The sequence below is a fragment of the Pipistrellus kuhlii genome, unplaced genomic scaffold, assembly GCF_014108245.1.
Source record: "Pipistrellus kuhlii isolate mPipKuh1 unplaced genomic scaffold, mPipKuh1.p scaffold_m20_p_31, whole genome shotgun sequence".
Taxonomy (NCBI): Eukaryota; Metazoa; Chordata; class Mammalia; order Chiroptera; family Vespertilionidae; genus Pipistrellus; species Pipistrellus kuhlii.
The window spans coordinates 31530-51790 of NW_023425531.1; positions in this window are offsets into that span (position 1 = coordinate 31530).

The following is a 20261-nucleotide window of genomic DNA, read 5'->3' on the forward strand; positions in this document are numbered from 1 at the left end:
TGTCCTGCTGTCTAGGTGCAGACGTGGGGGCTGCAGTTCTAGCAATCACTCTGGGCTGAGCTTAAAAACAGAGTCGCGTGCAAAGGAAGCTGGAGTAGAAGGACAGGACCAGGACAGACTGGGCTCCTGAGGGACGGGCCTACCCCTCGGTCCTGGCTGCCTGCCTGCCTGCCTGCCTGCGAGGTGAAAGAAACTGCCCCCGGAAGCCGCCATGCTGGCTCTGTTTCTCACAGCACAGTGAGATTCTTAACTAACATCGTTTCTTAACTTAAAAGTCACTTTCTCCGGGTGACTTGTGTGAAGCTCAAACCAGGCCCTGTCTTTCTTTTCTCTCATCACACCTGGCTTTTCCTTCTTGTCCCCGCGCAGGGAAGAGAAACAGATGCTGCTCCATGATGTGCCTCCCCACGGCACTATGGGACACAGGCCAGGGCCACTGGGCGTAGGTAGGTGCACTGTGCTCTGCATAGACCTGGGCATCCTCAGGGTATGTGTGTGGCAGTTCTCAGAATTGAATTGTGCACAACCAGCATGTACTGGCAGCCTGGTTACAAGGCCAGGTGGGACCTTGACCTGGAGGTTTGTCAGTGTGCCTAGCACTTAGCATAATGCTGGACCATCATAGACCTCAAGCATTGGTCTCAGGACTGACCAATGAACAAAAATAACGGATGCCCTGGGCCAGGTACTGAGGGCACAATGGGGCCTGCTCCCCTCTAGCCCAGGGAGGACACAGAATTGGGGCACCCAGAGAAGGTGTTCTCATTGCCTGGGGAGCTGGAGGCTTTGTTGTCAGAGGAAGCCCTTCTTTTATTTGCCTCAGTTTTCCATCTGTAAAGTGGGGACATTGTTGCAGAAAATTTGGTTTGGTTTAAGCTTTACTCTCAAGTGTCTTTTCTTTTACATATTTGTTTCAAGGAAGCAACACATGCATGACAGAAGACTCAATAACACAAAGGCACAACAGAAAGCAAATTACGTTTTGTACCTGCCATCCTCTGTGCAGCCACTACCCACCTCCCCCAACAACAACTTTTGTTAAAAATGCTGACATTTAACTAGTTTTTTTCCAAAGGGAATAAGTTTCTCTTTTACCTCATGAAGGTAGTTTAGAAACCAGCATTATAGAGTGGGGTGTCTGACGGCAGAGCCCAGGTGTGGGCTGTGCGTGGCTGGCGCGGAGCATAGCCACCCGGCAGTCTGAAAAGTGGCCTCCGCTCCCAACACTTACAGTTGCTCCCGTCCTGCTTCTCAGCCTCCCGTCTTGTTGTTGGTGATGTGTGAGCGACACTGTCAGTGTCCTGTCTAGTCAATGACTGGATGCATGTACGTCTGGCAAGATGATGGCCGCAGCGAGTCTGGCTCACCTCGGCCACCACGCAGCTGTTCGTTTCCTGTGATGGGAACGTTTACGAGCTGCTCTCAGCCATGCTCAAGGGCACAGTAGAGCATTTTCAACCAGTCACCGGCTAGCTCTCCCATCCCTTAACTTGTGCGATTTTGCACCTGCTTCTCCCACCTCCTGCCTTGGCAACCACCAATAAACTCTGTGCTCATTTTAAAAACTCCCCTGCAGTGAGACCTCAGGTGCCTGCCTTCCTCCGTCTGCCCTGGCTCGCTCTGCATCTCGTGGTGTGGGTTCGCATCTCCCCGGTGTGAGGGGCGGTGAGGCCAGGCCTGCACTGTCACCATCAGTGTGGCCCATCACAGAAGTGTCTGCAGATCTGCTGCTGCCCTGTTCGTCCTTCCTCCAGTGTATGTGTCTGTCCAGTGTTATCTCTATAACACAGCTATACGTGTGTTACCTATGTATCCATTTTAATATTTTTAAAATAGAAATTTATTCTTTTAAAATAGTTAATTATTTTTGTTAAATCCAAAATGTAAGTTGAGAAAATAATAATTATTGCTGATAATTAAGTGATCATTACTGAAAAGAATTTTGTCCATCACACGCTGTTTTACACATTGTAACTTTCATGTAACAAAACCTCTAGGGATCGTCACATTGGCCCGACCCCTTACTCCAGGTAACCGTCGTCCAGTAGGCATTGCACTGGTGCCATGCTGAGGTCGGTGTAAACAGAGCTGGGGCCATTGCTGCCTCCGACAATGCTAAGTGGATCTCCCTGTGCTCACATGTTCTCACACCTGTGCAGTTTTACCAGTTGGTTAAATTTCCAGCCGTGGAATTGCTGGCTCAAAGATGAAAACTGTTTGTAATTTTCATTGATGCTGCCTGCCTGGGTGGCACCAGATTGCCTTCTAAGCAGCCTGCTCACCCCTGACCTTGCTTACGTATGACCAAACTTTTGCATGCCTGATGCCGTTAGGTTTGTTGTTATGAGGGAAGGGACCATGCTTTCAGGTGTTCAAGAACCATCTGTGTTTTCTCTGATGTCAACAGCCATCGTTTCTCTGCCTTTTCCTGCAGACACACTTCCTAAACAAGGGGTGACTGTCTAGTTATCAACATCTTTATCTTTCCAATGTGACAGGTGAGAGTTTTATCAGTTGTGGCGGTCCCTGTCTTTGGATGAGGATAGCACATTGTGTGTATTTTCTCTGCAAACTCTGCTCAGGTTCCGTGCAGCAGGGTTCCTAGCTGGGCTGTGGGAAGGTCCCAGGGACACGTTTGAAGGACATGGGGTGCAGCCTCACTGGGGCCTCCATGCAGGGCCCAGGGCACTTCTCAGGAGACTCAGCTGATGCTGACATGCTTCCGCCTCTGAGCCAGGGCCATTCGGAGTCCCCATGCAGCACAGAGGAGGAGGGCTTGCAGGCAATCAATGCCCTCCCCTTGGGGTCCTGGGGCTTGCAGATGCAGCAGCTCAGCCTAACACAGCTCAGCCCTTGTTGCCATGGAATCCGGTCAATACATAGGCACTGAGATTGGGAATCAATTCCCCTGTGCCCCTGCTCTGGGGTTCATGGTTCCACAGGACAAGGGGGAGACAAACACTGGGTCTTCAGAGCAGCACAAAGATCTTTAAAATCATATATATTCATTGATTTCAGAGAGGAAGGGAGAGGGAGGGAGAGAAACACCAATGATGAGAGAGAATAATTAATCAGCTGCTATTAGGGATGAAGCCCACAATAAGGCATGTGCCCTGACCAGGAATCAAGACCATGACCGCGGAGCCACACCAGCTGGGCCCTTCATCTGTTGATGAACCCATAAGTTGCTTCCATATATTGGCTATTATAAAAAATGTTGCAATGAACATATGGATGTATTATTTCTTTTCACTTTAGGGCTTTATTTTTCCCAGAAAAATACACAGAAATGGAATTGCTTTGTTTCTTAGTAGAGCCTTTTTTAAAAAGTTGAACTTATTGGATGACATTGGTAAACACGAATATTTAGGTTTTGGGTGTTAGTTTCTATGTTACATCGTGTGCCCACCACCGAAAGTCACACCTTCTCCTGCCACCATTTTTTTAGGACCTCCTTCCCACCCTCCCTATGACAATTCCCATACTGCTGTTTGTGTTCATGAATTTCAGTTGTATATTTCATACATGAGTTAAATCATATGGTTCTTAACTTTTTCTTACTCAGTTTACTTAACATAATATTCTCAAGGTCCATCCATGTGGTTGTAAATAGCACTATTTCATCCTTTCTTGTGGCTGAGTAGAATTCCTTTGTTTGGACCATATCTTCTCTATCCAGTCACTTATCTTAGGACACTGGCTATTTCCATGTCTTGGCCACCATGAATAATGATGCAATGGACATAGGGGGCATGCATATATCTTTGTGAATACATGATTTTGAAGTTTTCAGGTGTATACCCAGGAGAGGGATTGTTGGATCATATGGTAGCTCTGTTCTTAATTTTTTGAGGAATCTCCAGACTGCTTTCCACAGTGGTTGTATAAGTCTGCACTCCCACCAGCAGGGAATGAGGGTTCCCTTTTTCTACAATACTTGTAGAAATACTTTATCTCCAATACTTGTTATTACTTTTCTTGTTGATAATGGCCACACTAACAGGTGTAAGTTTTGATTTGCATTTCCCTAATTGCCAGTGAGGTTTAACGTCTTTCATATATCTATTGGTTGTTTGTATATCTTCTTGGGAGAGGTGTATTTTCAGGTCCTCTACCCACTTTGTGATTAGGTTGTTTGTTTGGTGTTGAGTTTTAGGAGTTCTTTATACATTTTGGAAATTACACCTTTGTTAGAGCTATTGTTTGCCAATATCATCTTCCATCTGGTTGGCTGCCTCTTAGTTTTGTTGTTCGTTTCTTTGGCTGTGCGGAAGTTCTTCAGTTTGATATAGTCCTTTTGATATACTTCCCTTGCCTTTGGGATCAAGTTCATAAAATGTTCTCTACCACCCAGGTCCATACATTTGGTACCTATATTTTATTCTCTGTGACTTATTGTTCCAGGTCTTATATTTAGATCTTTGGCTCATTTTGAATTAATTTTTGTACATTTTGTTCATTTTTTTGCATATGGCTTTCCAGTTTTCCCAGCACCATTTATTAAAGAGACTATCTTTACTCCACTGTGTGATTCTGACCCCTTTGTTGAACATTATCTGCCCATATACATGTGGTGTTATAGCTGAGCTCTCTATTCCATACCATTGATCTGTGTGTCTGTTTTTCAGCCAATACCATGCTGTTTTGATTATGTAGCTCTGAAGTATAATTTGAAGTCAGGTAGCTGATACCTGCAGCTTCATTCTTTTATTCTCAGGATTGCTTGGCTATTCAGGGTCTTCTGTGGTTCCATACAAATCTGATGGTTTCTTTGTTCTATTTGTTTAAAAATTGACATTGGGATTTTGATAGGGATTGCATTAAATTGATATATTGCTTTGGGTATTATGGCCATTGTATCTATGTTGATGTTTCCAATATATGATCATGGGCTATTTTTCCATTTTGTTGCATCTTTTCAAATATCTTTCAATGTTTTGTAATGTTCAGTGTATAAGCCTTTCACATTCTTTAAGTTCATTCCTATTTTATTCTGTTGGTTGCAATTGAAAAAGGAATTATTTTTTTTCATTTCTGAAGTTTTGTTGTTAGAATATAGGAAGACAATGGATTTTGCACATTGATTTCGTATCCTGCAACCTGACTGTATTTGTTTATTGTTTCTAATAGTTTTTTTGTGTGTGGGGCTTTCTATATACAGAATCATGTCATCAGCAAAAAGTGACAGTTTGACTTCTTCCTTCCTTATGATGCCTTTATTTCTTTCTCTTGCCTCATTGCTCTGGCTAGGACTTCAGCATTATGCTGAATAAAAGAGAGGAGAGTGGACATCCTTGTTTTATTCCTGATATTAGAGGAAAAGTTTTCAATTTTTTATCATTGAGTATGATATTGGCTGAGGGTTTATCATAGGTGACTTTTATTATTATTTCCTTCTATTATTATTTTATTGAGTGTTTTAATCATAAATGGATCTTGTATCTTATAAAATGCTTTTCTGCATCTATTGATAAGATCATGTGATTAAAAATATCTATATATCTTATTGATTTTTTACAGAGAGAAAGGGAAAGGGATAGAGAGCCAGAAACATCAATGAGAGAATCATCGACCAGTTGCCTCCTGCATACTCCCTACCGGGGATGTATGTGCAACCAATGTATATGCCCTTGACTGGAATCGAACCCGGGACCTTTCAGTCCGCAGGCCTACGCTCTATCCACTGAGCCAAACCGGTTTTGGCAGATCATGTGATTTTTATTCTTTCTTTTGTTAATGTGGTATATTACGTTGATTGATTTGCAATATTAAACTACCCTTGTGCCCCTGGAATGAATCTCACTTGATTGTGATGTATTGTTTTTCGGATGCGCTGTTGTAGTCAATTGGCTAGTATTTTGTGTAGCATTTTTGCATCTGTATTTGCATCTCCAGTTGTCTTTTTTGTTGTCATCTTTGCCATGTTTTGGTATCAGGGTTATGTTGGCCTTGTAGAATGTGTTAGGAAGTAGTGTGTTTTTTTTTAAAAAAAATTTGTTGAAAGACTTTGAGAAGGACAGGTGTTAAATCTTCTTTGAATGTTTGTTAGAATTCACTGGTGAAGCCATCTGGTCCTGGACTTTTTTTGGGGGGAGTTTTTTGGTGTTTGTTTCAATTTCCTTGCTGGTGATAGGTCTATTTAGATTTTCCAATTCTTCATGATTTAGACTAGGCAGGTTACATAATTCTAGAAACTTACCGTTTCTTCTAGATTATTGAATTTGGTGGAATATAGTGTTGCATAACATTCCAGTATGGTCCTTTGTATATCTGTGATGTCTGTGGTGACTTCTCTCTCATTTCTCATTTTGTTTATATGGGGCATTTCACTCAGTGTGCTGTGGGAGAGGCCAGAGGAAGTGGTATGCAAGTGAGTGCCCTGCCAGGGGAGAGGGTGCAGGGTGGCGCATGCTCCCAAGCTGGCTGCTGTCCTCCAAGCCTGGCCTCCCGCGGTGAGACGGGCCCCTGTGCCCTCAGCAGCTCCACCCCTCTGGGCTGACTCAGGGGGACCTGGCTGGCTCTTTGTTTAATTGGAGTGTAGCATATGCTCAGTGGGGAAAATGGCATGTGTTTGCGTACACACACACCACCAGCGAGGTCAGCCCTCAGGGTGTTCCTCTGCTGGAGCATGAGGTCCTTTCCTCCTGGTGGGGCAGAGGGTGCTGCTCACATCGCCCCACCCACGCTGTGACTGCGGCCACATGACCATCAGCCGAGGGGCACAGACAACAACCCGGAGTGACTCTGACGGTTGTGGAGGCCGAGGCCTGAGGCCTCCCTGAGTTGAGGTCGGGTGTCGGTGGGGGTCGTCCCTGTGGGGCTCCAGAGAATCTATTCTGTGGTTTAGTGGCCCAGCCAGGCATCAGGGTCCCCACCTCATCTCAGGAGCTGCTGGCAACCTTGACTCCATCTGAAATCCTAATCTCTTGCCATGAAACACGCATGTTCACAGATCCGGGGGTGAGGGTATGGACGTCTTTGGGGGCATCATCTGTCTACCGCACCTGCCAACATTCCCTGTTCAGTCACTGGGACGGGAATCACCTCCAGTCATTCTACTGCTTTCACTGTCAGACAGGCCAGATGCCTGAGAGGCTTGGGGAGGAGAGACCTCACATGTATGAAGCACCTAATGTGCGTCCCACAGTTAGTTGTGTGGTTTCATCATGATGATCTTACTTGTCCTTAGAGAAGCTTTCGGCTGCAAGGACTGTAGAGCCTGCCTTCCCGGGCTTGGCCAGCAGGTGGCGACAGAGAGTCTGGGGACAGAGCGGGCTCTTTCAGATCACAGCCGCCTGGTGGGTCCCGGAGTTCCCCAGTTTTTCTTGCTGCTGTTTCCCCTGTCAAACTGGGCTGCCCCTGCTCCAGGCAGCAGAGAGGGAGCAGAGTGGAGGGTGGCACCAGCCACAGCTGTTCCGTTATTCACTCAGAAATGCAAACTCTCTTAATCAGAAATGCAAACTCTCTCCCAGGTGTCCATCCACACAGTAGGGCGTTTGGTCAGATGGCCATGCCAGCTGGAAGGGAGATGGGGAAGACTAAGGAGTGGGTGCAGAAGCAGTGGGATAGCCCATGGTGCTGGCTCTTAGATGTCTCACATTGAGGGCTAGACTCCAGTCTTGAGGTCACATACATTCCAGCACCTACACTGCCTTTTGAGCACTTTTACTTATTTATTTACTAGAGGTCTGGTGCACGAAATTCATGCACAGGGGGGTGTCCCTCAGCCCTGCCTGCTCCCTCTCCAATCTGGGACCCCTCGGGAAATGTCTAACTTCCGGTTTAGGCCCAAGAATCACTCATGGGTTGCTTCCTGTATGTCCCCCTCTAGGGATGGAGCCCACACCCCAGGCATGTGCCCTGACCTGGAATCGAACCGTCACTCCTGGTTCATAGGTGGGTGCAGAGCTTTGCCGGTCAGGCCCTACGAGTTTATTTTTAGGGCTCAGTGTGAAAGGTGAGCCTCTGGATCACCTTCCTGGGCCTTCCTAAAGGGAGCCCAGTCGGTCTGAGCCCGCCTCCTGAGTCAGGTTTGCACAGTGAGCCAGAAGGTGCAGCGTCGTTGGCTCAGGCTCGGGCCCAACTCGAATTTCCCTGCCTGAGCCCATCTGCTGACCAAGAGGGGCAGCTTGTGTCCCAGACACTCCTGGGGGGCTCCCCATGTGCCAGTGCTCCTCCACCCAGCTGCCCGGCCCTCAGGGCACATCCTCTCCTCCAGGCACCTGTCTGATCTCTGCCAGGGCCCTGACCATGGCAGCACCTGCCGATGGTACCTGCCGCTTTACCTGGAGGCCCCACGGCTGTGGGGGATGCACTTGGGCAGGGCAAGCCCTTCGCCGGGCCCTGGGTGTGTGGTGGCTGGTAGCACTGGACTTGAAGCTGGTAGCCTGTCTTTGCCGCAGGCAGATGATGGCCATGCCCAGCATGTAGTTGACAGTGCAGTGACGGAGGCGCCTGCCACTATGGCCGGCCTTCCGCCTACGGAAAGCACATGCTGGCTGAGCAGGAAGGCGTGAGGAATTCCCTCCCGGGCTCAGGGGCTCAGCCAGCCTTGCCCCAGAGGGTGAAGAAATCCCAAACGCTCACCTTGTATGAAAACATTCACAGTGACTCTGCTTTCTCACCGCGTGTCTGTGAGAGCCCCTTCCACATCCCACGAGGTTCAGGTTCCTCTTTGGGTTTCTGTTTCTGGAGAAGGCTGCACACAAAATGAATAGAGAGGCTAGAAAAGAGTTAATTTGGGAAAATGGGGGGCTATGCAGGAGCCCACCTCTGGGGAAGGACTACCACTGCTCTGGCCTCGCCATCCCTTTTATTGAGGCTATGGGAAACACCCATATCCTTTAGGCAGGAAATTCCAATAATAGACAATCAGCAAGAATTCACATATGACTAACAGGTGCAGGTTGCTTTAACTATCAATGTCTCAACTAAACAATGAGTGAATAGCTCCGACCATTCAGAGCAATTAAGATTGACCAGCCTTCCAGATTCCCTTTTCACATTTCTCTATTAGTGAGACAATGTTCAGTTTCAGCATCTCCCCACAATTCTTTCCTTTGAAAAATCTTGCATCTGAAATATGTAGAGAGCCACCGAGAAGGCACATGGACATTCTTTTAATTCTTATCAGCTGAGCCCAAGGGCACTGGCAGAATCCTGTAATCAGTACTGATTTCTTAATCCATGTGCTTGGAATGAGGAACAAATAGGACCTTGACTCACCCAGGCCTTTATATGCTAAATCTTGTACCAAAAAATAAGGAGCTTACCCAGATTTTGACAAATAGGATCTGGGCACATCCGAAACTCCTTTTGACCTTAAAATCCCCTTTGGAAGCCAATAAATATGCTGTGTTGTCTGTGGTGAGTGTGACTATCTCTCCATCAGAGAGATGGCACCCACCTAGCTCCCAGCTTTATGAATCTATTTCTGCCTCTTGTCTCTTTCTCTAATTTCTTAATTCCCAGCTCCTCCCCTCAGGAACCTGTCATTTTTCCGTGCGGGATGTGGAAAAAGGAGAAAAACCACAGAAATAAACATATAAGAACAAAAAATGTTTGAGTCCCAATTTCAATGTCCAAAAGTTCTAAGTCCAAGTTTCAATTTCAAACAGGTCTGAATCCATGAGTCCAAGTTTCAATGTCCGAAAGTTTCTTATGTGTACATGTCAGCAATGATATCTGGATGGTGGACAAATGGTGGCAATGCAGGTCCAACCTCTGATTTGGTCCTGGGCAACCTGTAGCGACACACAGCTGCTGACTGCTAGCATGGCAAGGCATTGTCAGCATCTTCCACCTCTGGACTGTTTCTCCTCTATATTCATGGCTGGAGAATTCTTGTTAATTCCTCTCTGTTGCAGGAATCCACATGGTCTCAGAGTTGTTTTTTGAAGATATACAAACATATTCTCAACCAAAAGTAATCTTTTCTATAAATTTTGAAATATAGTGGCAACCATACTTTGGTAAAAACTGCTGTTTGAATTTTAACCCTGCTAAGTCTGGCTCTTGCATCTGATTAAAACACTGAGTATTAACCTCAGTTTCCAGGTGGAGACCTGGAAGCTAAGCCATTTTCCTTTGCCTGGGACCAGGACCACAGGAGATTGATTCCCACTGACTCAGTAGCTTCAGGGATAGAAACTGTAGATAACCTTTAGAGACTAACCGCTGAGCTCTGCTTCTGTGTTATCGCTATCGCAAGATAGGGCCACATTCCAATGTCAGCAGGATGTGACTAGCAATGACCCTGTGGGCTGACCTCAGCCTTTAGAATGTAGTCTTTAGGATTTAGAATTTAGAAAAAAGGAAAATTCCTGTGGTTTGAACCTTTAAAAGGGACTGCCTACCCCTGAAACGGTGCAGCTGTGTGAGACCACCTGCATGTGGTGCTCTCACGGCTGTCCTGGCCAGATATTTCAATAAATCCTTGCCTGCTTTTTTTTTAAATTAATCATCAGCCTCATTTTGAACCCAGGTTTTGACCCCACAACAAATTTTACTTGGGATCCTTATTATTTTTTTACCCAAACAATTTTCCTTTGGCTTATTTTGACACCAAGTATGTTTTTTCATGGGTGTTTTGCTGTTAGCATTACAAATGAAAATTAGTTTTTCAAAGCAAAAATTTTTGTCTAGATGTAATTTACTTATAGGATATTTTTTTCCTTACATGGTATTTTCCCACTATTTCCCCCCATTTTTTAATTTAATTATTAGGAGGCTTTTGGAAAATTTTTATAACTTTAAATTTTATTTTTTTGCAAAAAAATATGACTGCTTTAGGTTCATTGCATGTTAAGCAATTTTACCATGAAATTAACTACCAATAGAAATTTGTACAATTAAATTTTCATGAATATTTACTTATTTCAATTAGCCAATTTAAATTAATCTGCAAATTTAATACTCTAACAACAATCTTAGTTTTACACTGTAAGTATTAATGAAAAGGATTATTTACAACCTTGAGAAGATTCTAAACATTCCTGGAGTTAGTCTGGATGAAGTCTCTGTTGCCTGGGTCCCGATCTGATCTGAGCTGGGCTAAGTCTCTGTTTGTTGCTTGGGTCCTGATCTGAGTTGGGCATGGGAAGCATGAAGCAGCCATAGGGGCAGGAGACCTCCCTCAGAAGGGGCGAAGGTTCAGGTCCCTGCAATGTTGGGGGGTGAGGATCTGTGCCCACCTCTGTTGATCCCCAATTTCTCTCTTTTTAATTAATGACCCTTCTGCGACTGTGCCTGTCTTAGGTTGTTCCTTCCCTGAGGAATCTTACCCGTCTTTGGCTAACCAGCCATCCTCCAGGGCCAAGCAGGGTGATGTGAGGTTCAGTTCTCTCTCCTTGGTAGACTACTCCCCCATGGTCTCCACGCCCAGTACTTGCCTTGGGATCCCCTCGCCTGCTGGCAGGGCCCCTGTATTGATAATATATCTTGGCGAACCCAGGTTTCTTCTCCAGGGAGGGCCAGCTCACTTCATGTGCGAGAGACAGATCCATACCAGCCACAATGAGGCTTCAACCTTAGCATGAACAGAAAGCTTAGGCAACAGCTGTGGGCAACTGGATTGTGAGAAGAGGGTCCCTCTTGGCAAAAAAGGCCAATATAGAATATTCAAGTGCCTTCCCAGGGAGTGCTCTACACAGTGGAAGGGATTAAATCATTTCATGTGCTTTTAAAATTGCTTCCAAACATTCAAAGAATTAGTTTGTAAGTTTGGGATAAATTACAATATGCTGCTGTAAAATATCAAAAATTATAATGACATTGTAAAATAATATCATGTAAGGATATTTGCTCTAGGCATGGCAATTCAATTTCAAACTGGCTGCCAATTTCTTTTTGTATAGACAAGGTCTTAGTTATATTTTCTGCACCTCTCACAGGAGCAAGTAGTGATAGTTCCCTACTTCCTTGTCCCATCCATGTTCCTCCTATAGAGATCTTCAGATAAGGTCTTAACCAGTTAATGTCCCCTAATCAATTCTGAAAGTCATTTAAAGTTTTAAGACAATCTTTCCTTATCTCCACCTTCTGAGGCTTAATGCATTGATTTTCAATTATGGTTCCCAGATATTGGAAAGGTATTTCTTTTGGTACCTTTTCTGGAACAATTGTTAAGCCCCATTTAGGGAGCTCCTCTTCTAATTGGGAAAACATGGCCGAAGTCTGCTCTTCCAATGGGCCTGCTAAGAGCAAGTGTAATGAATAATGTAACATTGGGAGTATTTGTCCCTTAAAAGCTGAACAGCTTGAGCCACATATTTTAATAAATGTTTATTGTTCATATTATTACAAATGTTCCTCATTTTTTCCCCTCCATTGCTCTCCTCCACCAGGTTCCTACCCCTCCCTCTGTCCTTTCCCCATCCCCCATTGTCCTCATCCATAGGTGCACAGTTTATGTTCAGTCTCTTCCCGCACCCTCCCACTCCCCTTTTCCCCGAGAATCGTCAGTTCACTCCCCTTCCATACCTCTGATTCTATTATATTCAACAGTTAATATTGTTCATCAGATTTTTTAAGTTCCTTGGTTGTTAGATTCTCTTGTTGATAGTTATGTATTTGTTGTTCATAATTTTTATTTTTATTTTCTTCCTCTTCCTAAATAACCCCCTCAGCAACTCATATAATTCTGGTTTGGCGGTGATGAACTCCTTTAGCTTTTTTTTTTAATATATTTGTGAAGTTCTTTAACTGGCCTTTGATTTTGAGTGATAGCTTTGCTGGGTAGAGTATTTTTGGCTGTAGGTTCTTGTTATTTATCACCTTGAATATTTCTTGCCATTCCCGTCTGGCCTGCATGGTTTCTGTTGAGAAATCAGCTGACAATCGTATGTGTGCTTCTCTTGCTGCTTTTAATATTCTCTCTTTGTCTTTTGCTCTTGGAATTTTAATTATGATGTGTCTTCGTGTGGTCCTCTTTGGATTCCTTTTGTTTGGGGTTCTGTGCTATTCCTGGACTTGTAAGTCTATTTCTTTCCCCAGGTGGGGGAAGTTTTCTGTCACTTTCTTCCAGTATGTTTTCAGTATCTTGCTTTCTCTCTTCTTCTGGGACCCCCATAATTCTGATATTGGTTCACTTGAAGTTGTCCCAGAGGTTTCTTACACTGTCTTCAACTTTCTAAATTCTCTTGTCTTCTTGCTTCTACAGAAGAGTGTCCTCTGGCTCTTTGTGTTCCAAATCTTTTACTTGATTCTTGAGATCTTCCATTCTGTTTTTAGGACTCTGTATAATATTTTTTATTTCAGACAATTATTCTTTATTTCTAGTTACTCCCTTTTCATATCCTCATAGGTCTCATTTATTTTATCAGCCTTTTCTAGGAAATTCTTGAAAAACCTTATAACCGTGGTTTTGAATTCTATATCCAGTGGCTTGTTGTCCTCCATTTCTTTCATTTGTGATCTGTTTCTTTGTCTCAGCATTTTTGCTGCTTCCCTGAGTTGGTAGAATGGCTTTGTGTGCTAAGGTGTCCTATATGGTTCAGTGGGTCAGCCTCCCAGTTACCTGAGGTGGACACTCTTGATGCACCCCTTTGTGGACTGTGTGCACAGCCTTGTTGTAGTTAAGTCTTGATTGTTGTTGGTATCACTGGGAGGAACTGACCTCCAGGCCAATTGGTTGTGAGGATTAGCTGTGTCTATACTGGGAGACAGCCTTATTGACTGGACTTGGAAAATTGCAGAAGCCTCTGTACTCAGCTTGGATGGGACAGAGTTTCAGGGTAGAGTCTACAGCCTTGGCTTCCCGTAAACCCTGCCCTATGAGGCTCCTGAGTCTCAGTATTCCTCAGTGTCCTTCGGTACTCGTTGTGAGCACCTCTGAGAGAAAGGTGCCCTTGAGTTTCGCCCGCTACCAGACAATCTAGTCTCTCCCCCAATGAGCCCAGAACTGGGGTTCAGTGCAATTGGAAGTGGGATTAGAAGTGGGGTTCAGAGCAGTCTGGAGCTTTTGTCTCCTTCCCGCTAGGGCAATCCAGTGGCACAGTCAATAGTCCCTCCTCTGTGCACATTCACATGTGCACCTCCAGGGCTCTGCCTTTCACCGCTCCCCTGAGTTTCCACGTTACAGCTCAGATTCCCTCCGTATGAGCCTGGGACCCCAGGGTCTGGCCCAGAACTGGGGTTTCAGTGCAGTTGGAACTGAGGTTCAGCACAGTTTGAAGCTTTTATCTCCTTCCCGCTAGGGAATGCCGGCCAGGCACTCAGCCGCCCCCTCCTCTCCGAATCCATCCTCTTCCCATGTACACACTGTGTCTCTGTACAACTCCTCTGATTTTCCTTCTGGTTTTTTCTTTCCTTCCAGTTGTAGAATTTCCAGTCAGTCAACTTTCCTGTAGTTCTGGATAATGTCCATTTTGTACTTTAGTTGTATTTTTTGAAATTGTTGTGTGAGGCTGCAGTTAGGTGTTTACCTATGCCACCATCTTGGTTTCTCACTCGAGCCACATATTTTTGTCATAAAGTAGGGCTATTAGCCATTCCTTGAGGTAAACCTTCCATTGATATCTTTTCATGGGTTCTATATTATTAATAGATGGCACTGAAAAGGCAAATCTGTTTATCTTGAGGTGACAAGGGAATGGTGAAAAAAACAATTGTTAAGATCTACTATTATAAGAGACCAATTTAAAGGGATTTGTGAACGCACTGGTAGTCCAGGTTGTAAAGCTCCCATGGTATGCATTGTAGCACTAACTGCTCTAAGATGATGTAACAATCTCCATTTTCCTGTTGCCTTTTTAGGGATTGTAAATATAGGTGTATTCCAAGGACTATTGGAAGGTTCTATGTGGACATCCTCTATTTGTTCTTGTATTGTATTAATTCATGAATGACTTAATTTCTCCTTGGTTAGTGGCTATTGATCCACCCATACACGTCTATCATCTTTCCATTGTATAGGATCAGCATGAGGGTGAGGAGACTGAGCAGTGATTGCTCCTAAAATGGTTGATATCCTTTCTAAAATATTTAAAGTATACTTACTAATTTTTATTTGATAAGGCTTTCTATGCAATTTCAAGTATATTAGATCTGTTTTAAAAATATTTTCTTTAAGAAGAGAGAATAAATTTCTTGTATTACTCCAGGCCCTTGGAGCTCTCCAAGAATCACCTCTGTTAAGACCTTGAAATTTTAACATGAAAAAAACAACAACCCATCAAACAAATATCTATACATGATTTAAATATTATAATACCTCTTATTATCAATTAGATTTTGAACTGGTTTTTACATATAAAAAATTTGGTTAGGATCACAGAACTAATCCTCTTTTTTAATTAGACCAATAATAAACAACTTATTTTGACCTAATTATTAGAGAAAAGACAAAATTTTATTTTCTCAAAAATAAGTTTTTATGCCGAAGCCAGTTTGGCTCAGTGGAAGAGCGTCGGTCTGTGGACTGAAAGGTCCCAGGTTCGATTCCGGTCAAGGGCATGTATATTGGTTGCAGGCACATCCCTGGAAGGGGGTGTGCAAGAGGCAGCTGGTCGATGTTTCTCTCTCATTGATGTTTCTAGCTCTCAATCTCTCTCCCTTCCTCTCTGTAAAAAATCAATAAAATATATTAAAAAATAAGTTCTTATATTTTTGACATTTGATTACCACAACTATATAATTTATCCCAATTTAATTTACACTTTGAACTTTTAAAGCTGGCAAATCAAATATATTTAGTATTTTGTCATTTCAAAATATCTAAACCTTTAACTTTATTATTTATATAATTAAACAAACTTCCAAAAAAAAAGTTTTGCTGCCACAGGAGTTTGGAGGAAGTTTGTAGCCATTTAAATGCAAATTACCACATTCCTTAGCATCCTGGGAGAGTGGGCTCCATATTGGATCTCTACCTGTCTCCCTTCTCCCATATCCTGCTTACTTCTGGGGAAGTTTTAGCAACAGATCATGCTTAATAGATAAAGACAGATCTCAATTTTTTTCTTTTTCTTTTTCGCTTTCCAAAGTAATAACTAACACCCAATTTGGCCAAGATAACACCCAATTTGCAAGTTGTTTTATAATTTTTAAACAAAGCATTGAGTAATCTCATTGCAGGAGAGCAGATAGCCTTGCCCTTTCCTGCCATCTTTGAATTTCTCCGCACCAGAGGCGGTTTCAGCAGTGGAGTCTCACTTCCCATTACAGACTTCAGACTCCAAATACCAATCAAGATCTCAATTTGAAAAAGAAACCACATTATTTTATAGCCTAATTCTTTCCCATTAGCCTGGCTGAAAAAGAGGTTTCCACCCTACTTACAGATCCGGTTTCTGCAGCTGGTCTGTGGGCTTTTGCATGCAGTGAATTTCCCTCACCTTTTTTCGGTGAATTTTCCACACCTTTCTTCCGTGTATTTTTTCTTCTTTGCTCTAGGTGAAAAATATCATCTCCTCCAGAAGCCCCGCGTTGAAGGTGCCAGATGTGGGAGCCCATCCATGTCCGGTGTGACTCAGGGTTCCTCTTCCGGGTTCTGTTTCTGGAGAAGACTACACACAAAATGAATAGAGAGGCTAGAAAAGAGTTAATTTGGGAAAATGAGGGGGCCATGTCCACCTCTAGGGGGAGGACTACCACTGCTCTGGCCTCGCCATCCCTTTTATTGAGGCTATGGGAAACATCCATATTCTTTAGGCAGGAAATTCCAATAATAGACAATCAGCAAGAATTCACATATGACTAACAGGTGGAGGTTGCTTTAACTATCAATGTCTCAACTAAACAGTGAGTGAATAGCTGCGACCATTCAGAGCCATTAAGGTTGACCAGCTTTCCAGATTCCCTTTTCACATTTCTCTGTTAGTGACAATGTTTTTAGTAAGACATGTGTCTCTTTAAATCAACCCATTACTCTTTTTATTTTAAAATATAGTTTATTGATTTTATACAGAGAGGAAGAGAGAGGGATAGAGAGTTAGAAACATCGATGAGAGAGAATCATCAATTAGCTGCTTCTCGCACACCCCCTATTGGGGATGTGCCGGCAACCAAGGTACATGCCCTTGACCGGAATCGAACTTGAGACCTTTCAGTCTTCAGGCCAAAGCTCTATCCACTGAGCCAAACTGGTTTGGCAACCCATTACTCTTTCTTCCCCTTTCTCCCCCGCAGAGGCGGTCTCAGCAGTGGAGGCCCACTTCCCATTAGCCAGCCAGGTTGCTAAACTGGTGTTAACACCATCATGCAGTGGTGATAGCACCTCTGCAGCTCCCAGGCAGTGTGTGAAATCGCTTTCCCAAGTGCTGCCCAGTGCAGTTAGCACCTTACACGCTGGCTTCCCACCAGTGGGGACTCAGCAGAAGTGTCAGCAGGGCTGCATCAGGTGCCCGCATCCTGTGCTCAGAGAAGGCGGGGCCTTTGTGGCCTGTTCCCCTGGCTGCACTCTCCCCTGCGTGCTCAGTTCTGGCACTCTGGGCCCCTGGGGATGCTCTGTACAGGGCTGGCTCTAACGAAGAGCATGTGCTTCTCCAGGCAGTGGGCAGACCACTTGTGATTGTGTCCATGGGACAGGGTCGGGGCAACTCTGGCACTAAGAACGCTATCCCTGCCTTCAGTGCTGGGTCTAAGCTCCTGGAACCCCCATGCCAGGTGGATGAGGAGCTGGGTGAGGGGTGTCAGCAAAAGGAAGCTCAGCGGGAGGCTCCTAGTGGAGCTTCCTCCAGGCACATCTTCAGGCAGCCGGCCTGTGCGTAGCCCTGCCTGCAACGTGAATTCTCTCCCAGGGTAAACACCATGATTCCCAAAGTGGCCAGACTTAATCTTAAAAAGGTTTACAAGGTCTAATAATCTTATTTGAAATGAAATATACTCATTAATCTGTTCATAAAACAGAGCAAACTTAGGCCAAGCCTGTCTATTCCACAACCAGAAACAGCCTCCTTGACATCAGAGAGGGGCCAGGTAATGGAAGGGCAGGTGGTAGCTGAGGGAAGGACTGAAGTAAAAATAGGAAGTCCTAGAAGATGTGGGTTCCCACAAAAATGGGGCACATCCTTGTTTGCTACTTACGAGCTGTGTGATCTTGGGAGTTCTATCCATCCCCTTTGGGCCTCAGTTTCCTCATCTATAAAATATGGTTTATAATAATACTGATCTCATGGAGTTGGTTAAATTCATGTGATGCTGCTGGTACATAATAATCATACCAAACTATTTTCAAGATGATGATGATGATGATGATGATGATGATGATAATTATGGTGATGGTGGTGATGATAATGATGGTGATGGTGGTGATGATAATTATGGTGATGGTGGTGATGATAATGATGGTGATCATGGTATTGGTGATGGGCATGATGGTGGTGATGATAATGGTGCTGGTGGTGTTGGTGAAAATGATGGTGATAGCCATGATGGTGGTGATGGTGATGGTGATAGTCATTATTCTGATGACAGAGAAGAGTAATGTATACCACTGAGTTAGTAATGAAAAGTGTGGTACTGGAACAGAATAGAGTCTAGAAGCAGGAATGCCCTATATGGACACTTGAAAGACTAGAGCACAGGAGAGAAAGAAGGGCTGCTTCAGTATATGTGCTAGATCAAGTGACTATCTATATGGGAAAATGAAGCTTGGCCCCAACATCACATAAAACCCAACACACGAAAGGTTATTTTTGGATAGCCTTTCTGAATGCGGAAAGTAATACAAAAAGCCTCTGGGACAGCACCAGCTGCTGGGGCCTTCCCAGGTGGTTAATGCAATCTGTGTGTCCCTGTTGCTCACTGATGCACATTTTAATAGTGAGCCAGATAACTATGTCTTAAAAGCAAGAATGAGGACAGTTGCTTCCTCTTCCGTTTCCCTCAATCCGTGTGGTGAAATTCGTTCCTTTTGTTCCCATGTGATGAGCAAAGCTTGGGATGAGTCTTGGCAGGAAAACCATTGTCCTGGTCCCATCTGTAACGTGCCTGTGTGGCAGGCCGTGACCCAGGCCCATGCCTGCAGTGGTGCATGGTTTCTGAAGCTGTTCTCCAGGACCCGTCGTCTCTCTCAAGGCCTCATGAACACCAATGCCAGAGTCTGGATGCGGATACAGCCCTTTTCCAGCTGGCTCCAAACACATGGAGTTGACATTGTCCTAAAAGCAGACAGGCTATTAATAAACAGACTAATACATAAACAAGCCAGCCAGCCCCGTGGTGCCAGAGGGATGGAGAAGCATAAGCGGTGGGAGGCGTAGGCCCCCTGTGACAGGTGTGATCTGGGAGTGTGGCCTTGAAGCAAAGAACTTGGGGAGTTATCAGAGTCAGGCTGCACTTCTTAGGGAAGAGGTTCCAGTGGATTAAGGAATAAATGCAAAGGTCTGGGGTGGGAACGAGCCTCAGAAGAGTGACCAGAGGGCCACATGGCTAGAGGAGGAAGGGCAGGTCACATGAGGGAGATGCGGTCAGGGGCTGATGGGGCCAGAGTCTGTGGCACCTCAGAGAGCTCTGTCACCTCTTTATTCCAAGGGAAAAGTAAGTGTGGCGGGGAGGACCAAGGCTGGGCAGGCACAAGGCTGTTCCCAAAGGCCCACATTGGCTCCCTGGGGGCCAGGAGAAAAGCCAGGGGCCTGATCGAAGCGGTGGTGACAGTCCAGAGAGGGGCGGTGCTGGCCTGGAGGGGCGGCGACGGAGGCTGGGAGAAGTGGCAGTTCTGCACAGATTTTGAGGATTTGCAGATGGAATAAATGTGGGGTTTTTTTTGAGAGAGAGAAAGGTCAAGGGTGGCACTGAATGGTTGGAGGCAACTTGAACCGAGACCTGTGAGGTGGGAGGGGTGATGGTCTGGGTCTGCCGGTGGGTTTGGCCGGGACATGCTGAATTGCCAGCGCCTGCCTCCTGCAGAGCAGACGAGGGGCGTCCTGGCAGCTGGGTCCTGCGTGCGTATGCCTGGGGACACTCACGGGAGTCTCTCACCTCGTGGCCAGCGAAGGACACCCATCGCAGAGCATTACTTCTGACATCCGAGCCCAGTGAGAGCCTGCGCTTGAGCTCACATCGGAAATCACCTTCCATGCAGAATTCCTCTCCCGCTGAAGAAGGTTTTAGGTGTAAAAAAAAAAATCCTCGCGTGTCCTCTGTCTGAGCTCAGATCCAGACCAGCCGCCTCACACTCACCCGGAAAAAAAAGGTAAAATCCCGCTTTAGAGCCTCTAGCTGGCTTCGAGTGCAGCCGCCTTCACAGCTCGGCCCGCGGAGCAGGTGTCAGGCAGGGACAGAGGGGCGATGCCCTGCGGGTGTGTGTGTGTGTGTGTGTG